Below are 5916 nucleotides of genomic sequence, written 5' to 3' on the forward strand. Positions count from 1 at the left end.
AGAGGGTTTAACCCGTGACTTTGGGTCTTTTAAAATCGTCAAGGGGTTGGCCGCTGCAGCGAAATTTCACGGGAAGTCGAGAGGGCTGGGTTTAAATCTGCGACTTTTCCTGGGAAAATTCTGGGAGAGAGAGGATGACTGCAGTTGGATTCCGCTGCGGGATCAAAAGAAACCACTTCCCTTTTGGGGACAAATCTGCTGGTTTCGTCTTTTGGCTATACCGACAAAAGTATGCTGCTACCGAAACAATACTGTCAACCTATACTTCAGAATTTTATAACGAAAATTTGTATTTTTATATCAGCGACTGGGGTAATTTAATTCTCTTTATTTCGAGTGTGGTACCATGTGGTTATCATCGTTGTGACTATTTTAAAGGAGACCCTTGCAATTTGGAATCAGTTTTATGAAATTACTCTCTCTTTTTAACAAACTGAATTTTGCGAAATGAATTTTCCAGACCAAATAATTCCTTTTAATATCCTAAAAATCCTATAACGACTGCGTAAGTTTGTTTCACATTCAAAGTAATCAGATCTTCCACTGCAAGTTCAATTCACTTGAAACTTCTCCAAAATCGATCTCATCAACCCAGATTACGCACGCCCAAGTATTGGGCAATCGCGAAAATATTAAAGGGACCAATTTACTCCTTGATTTGCCGCGTCTAAATTCGAAGGACACCTTAGCGACTTCTTTGATCGCTTCGTTAGTAGCTCGGCGTCGCGTGAATAAGAGCGGCTGGACGCCTGGTGTCGCTGAAAATACTACACGCCACGTGTGCCGAGGGTAGAGAGACGACGACGCCATCGAGAAGTTACCCAGAGAGGATCAAACGCTTCCTCCGGGTCCGAAATCGCGACGCGGCGGAGAGTTATTTGACGGTTTTCCATGAATACGAAGCACAATACGACAGAGGCGGGACACACCGACCGTGGCGAATATTCACGAGGGTTGCTGCCTTTTTCCTTGAAGCACGTTTTCCCCGTCGCTGGTAATCTGTCGCGCGATCTAGACGCGACGGCCAGAAGAAACTCGTTTCCCCGATACATTTTCCCTCTAATCTCGCGTGTCGATCGTCCGCCGCCATGCATAGCAAGCGCACACGCCACACACGCACACACCGTGGCCCTTTTGGGACGTTCCGTGATGAATGTCTCGTCGTTGTACCGTAGATACCAATGCCTGTTTCTCTCTCTCTTTCTCTCGGGGTGGTTCGCGTTTTATTGCTCTCCCTGTGACACCCGGTCAATTTGCTTTCCTTTATCTTGTTTGGCTGTTTCGCGTTTTTCCTCGACTGTTTGCTTGTTTATTCGGGAGTTGTAACCGAGTGGATAGCGGTGCAGAGGAATTTGTAGCGCTTTCACGTTGAGAAATGTATTAATGTATTGTTAATTTGAGGAGTTATTGTTGAATTAGGTAGCTGAAAAATTGGTAAAAAATTCTGTGTTAGGAAAATTTATTCAGAGGTTGCTCAGGAGTGGATAAATAATAAGAATAAGGTTCGTGGAAAAGACATTGGTAAAGAATTCTGTGTAAGGAAAGTTGGTAATGTGAAAATTTATTTAAGGGTTGTTCAGGGATGGAAAAGTATGCAGGGTGTCTCAGCTGATTTTGACATCTTGATTTTCTCGTTATTATTACTCATAGCGGAAAATGTTTCAGATGAAATTTAAACGGTGTCGAAGGGGGCATATTCTGGTGTTATTAATTCTTTCACGAGTGGAAAAATTTCACTTCGATCTGAAACATATTTCGCTTCGACTAATAACAGCGAGAAAATCAAAAGGTCAAAATCAGCCGAGACACCCTGTATATACATATATAGGTGCGTGGCCTATTGCTCATCCAGGTAAAAAAAATATTGCAAAATCTAATATATATTGAACCTGGCAATTTAAAAATGACTTCATTCATACTTGCGAATAAAACTGATGTCGAGTCACACTCGACAAAGGAGTCCAAAGGGTTAATGATGTTTAATGGAATATTATGAAAATAGACACGTTAAAGAGATACGCATTAAATGTAACGTTTGATAAAAGATACCGCGAGAAGAGAGAAATCTCTGCCGTGTACATTTGTAGAAATCGATGAAAAGCTTTCGATTAAAAATTCTACGACGGCTGCACTTTAACGCGTTCAATTACTTTCCTTTTTCCTTGAAGCACGTTTTCCCCGTCGCTGGTAATCTGTCGCGCGATCTAGACGCGACGGCCAGAAGAAACTCGTTTCCCCGATACATTTTCCCTCTAATCTCGCGTGTCGATCGTCCGCCGCCATGCATAGCAAGCGCACACGCCACACACGCACACACCGTGGCCCTTTTGGGACGTTCCGTGATGAATGTCTCGTCGTTGTACCGTAGATACCAATGCCTGTTTCTCTCTCTCTTTCTCTCGGGGTGGTTCGCGTTTTATTGCTCTCCCTGTGACACCCGGTCAATTTGCTTTCCTTTATCTTGTTTGGCTGTTTCGCGTTTTTCCTCGACTGTTTGCTTGTTTATTCGGGAGTTGTAACCGAGTGGATAGCGGTGCAGAGGAATTTGTAGCGCTTTCACGTTGAGAAATGTATTAATGTATTGTTAATTTGAGGAGTTATTGTTGAATTAGGTAGCTGAAAAATTGGTAAAAAATTCTGTGTTAGGAAAATTTATTCAGAGGTTGCTCAGGAGTGGATAAATAATAAGAATAAGGTTCGTGGAAAAGACATTGGTAAAGAATTCTGTGTAAGGAAAGTTGGTAATGTGAAAATTTATTTAAGGGTTGTTCAGGGATGGAAAAGTATGCAGGGTGTCTCAGCTGATTTTGACATCTTGATTTTCTCGTTATTATTACTCATAGCGGAAAATGTTTCAGATGAAATTTAAACGGTGTCGAAGGGGGCATATTCTGGTGTTATTAATTCTTTCATAAGTGCAAAAATTTCACTTTCATCTGAAACATATTTCGCTTTGAGTAATAATAGCGAGAAAATCGAGATGTCAAAATCAGCTGAGACACCCTCTATAAGCCCATTATTAACTGGAAGAATTGCAGTTGAATAAGGTTACTGAAAAAATTGGTAAAAGATTCTGTATTAGGAAATTTAGTAATGTAAAGGTCTATTTAAGAGTTGTTCCAGAGTGGATAAATATATTAGCCCATTATTAACTGGAAGAATTGCAGTTGAATAAGGTTACTGAAAAAATTGGTAAAAAATTCTGTATTAGGAAATTTAGTAATGTAAAGGTCTACTTAAGGGTTGTTCAGAAGTGGATAAATATATTAGCCCATTATTAACTGGAAGAATTGCAGTTGAATAAGGTTACTGAAAAAATTGGTAAAAAATTCTGTATTAGGAAATTTAGTAATGTAAAGGTCTACTTAAGGGTTGTTCAGAAGTGGATAAATATATTAGCCCATTATTAACTGGAAGAATTGCAGTTGAATAAGGTTACTGAAAAAATTGGTAAAAAATTCTGTATTAGGAAATTTAGTAATGTAAAGGTCTACTTAAGGGTTGTTCAGAAGTGGATAAATATATTAGCCCATTATTAACTGGAAGAATTGCAGTTGAATAAGGTTACTGAAAAAATTGGTAAAAAATTCTGTGTTAGAAAAGTTACTAATGTGAAAGTTTATTTTGTTTAGGGTTGCTCAGGGATGGAAAAGTATATTATCCCATTATTAAGTGGAAGAATTGCAGTTGAATAAAGCACCCTATGTTCTCCGCCCAGCATAAAAAGAAGCCTAAAATCAAAGACGTGAAAATCCCTCCGGAAGAAAAACCGTGATAAATTCATCCATCGTCCTCACCTTCCGTTCACCGACCTCGCTCCTCCATAATCCCCGTCTCCCCCTTTCTTATCTCCCGATCCTCGCGTTAACTTTCCAACCATCGGATTTACGCGTTATTTACCACCAATTCTCTCTACCTCAGCAGCCTCCCTTTATATCTAACCCACTATATCTCCGATAGATCTCGATTCGATTTGTATCCATTATGCTTGACGTCCCCAGGAACCTTCTATAGCAGTGATGAGCAACCCACGGCTCGATAATTATTTTTGTACAACTCATTTCGATTAATTAAAGCGAAGAAATTTTACGTTTTGCACGATGTGTGAGTCTGTGAAATAATTTTTGAAAAAATGGTTCCAGTACTGATAAGAAAATGATAAACACAGTGGTACTGGCATTTTTCGCTTTCGATCAAAATTAAATAAAAATTTCGAGTGTGTCAATTTTCAGAATTATTAATTTACACTCTGCTTTCAAAATTAATCGCGAATCATTCATCTCTAAAAAATTATCCACTGTTATCTCTATTGATAAAAAATGTGAACCTATATATTGAGAATTTTTAAATAAAAAAAATTAGGTTCGCAACGTGCAGATTTTCGGATTTCAAATTTCGCTCGGCTGTGAGGAAAAGGTTGTTCACCACTGCTCTATCCAAAACGAAGGTCCAGGAATCGATCGTCGGAGGAGGAGCCAGCATTCGCCTAAAGAATGATGAAAAAATTCGTCGAGGCGTGAGCAGGACACGCTTTTCGCGTGTGTTCGTTGAGGTTTGAGAGAAGAGCCAAAGCAGGTAGGAAGGACGAGCCGTGAGAAAGCAGATGGAGGGGCCTAACGCGTGCCAGGTGGGCACCGTTTCAGCCTCCTCGACGTTGTTTCCTGCGCGTCGATCGAGACCGCGATACAGAAATCGATCCGTCCGACGAGATAACGTGAGTTTTTAATGGGCCAGCCGCGGAAAGCGGGCTAGGGGAACGAAACTCGCCTTCGTCCTTCTGCCTTTACGCACTCCCATCACGTGCCTCGTGCTTCCTGCCTCCTCTGCGTCGTAAACCGCGCTGTTTTTCTACGGCTTTCCTGCCTTCGGAGAGAGATTCTCCTCTAGGTTTTTAGTCTTCGTTCGATTGGTAGGGGAATTATTGATGGGTTAACCTCTCTATGCGAGAATACCCTGAGTTTCTGGAGGAACTTCTCGGAGGCGGAGAGAACAGATCTGTTGGAAGGTTTCGAGGAGGATAATTGAAGGGTTCTGTGGTACGCTAAGTGGCGGATTTTAAGGAAAGTGAGATAATAACAGTGGAACGTAATTGGCGTTAATATTGGAGCAATCACTTTGTGAGAAAAATATTAAAAAACTGAATATTATACATTCTCCTGAAAATTCTGTTTGTTGATACTTGAATTAAATTTGGGGGAAGTGAGGTAACAGCGGAACATAATTGGTGTTAATATTAGAGCGATCACTTTGTAAGAAAAGTATTTAAAAAGTTGAAATTATGCATTCTCCTAAAAGTTCTATTCGCTGATACTCGAGTGAAATTTGAGGAAAGTGAGATAATAACAGATTGACATAATTGGTGTTAATATTAGAGCGATCATTTCACAAGGAAGAGAATATTGAAAAAGTGAAAATTATACATTCTCCTGAAAATTGTACTTTTTCCGTATCTGCTCGAGTTAAATTCCAGGTAAATTTGAAAAGAGACTGAGATAAGGTGTGCGAGGGTAATTCGCAATGAACCGTCGGTTGACTCTGCGAGATTATACCAGCGGATCGGTGTAATCATGGAAATCTCGATCGATATCTATGCAAAAACCTCGCCGTTCGATAATTACGGGATACCTAGGGAGAATGAGGAGTAAGTACACGCGAGCTCATAACGCTGCTGCAAAAAGCTGAGGGAAGATTAACGATCCTCCGAGCCGAAAAACTGTATGCGCCGGAGCTGAGTGTTGGAATTATTCGCGATTCCTTAATACGATCCTCTACTTCGGGTTTTATCGATAGACGCTCGATCTTCGAGTCGGATAATGATAAATTTCAAATCGCTTCTTTGCTGATTTCCAATTGAAAGCAATTCTAATCACTTTGCAGCTATCAAATCTACCTTATTCTAGTAGATTTTAGTGCACT

This window comes from Habropoda laboriosa, unplaced genomic scaffold (genome assembly GCF_001263275.1).
Source record: "Habropoda laboriosa isolate 0110345459 unplaced genomic scaffold, ASM126327v1 scaffold46, whole genome shotgun sequence".
Taxonomy (NCBI): domain Eukaryota; kingdom Metazoa; phylum Arthropoda; class Insecta; order Hymenoptera; family Apidae; genus Habropoda; species Habropoda laboriosa.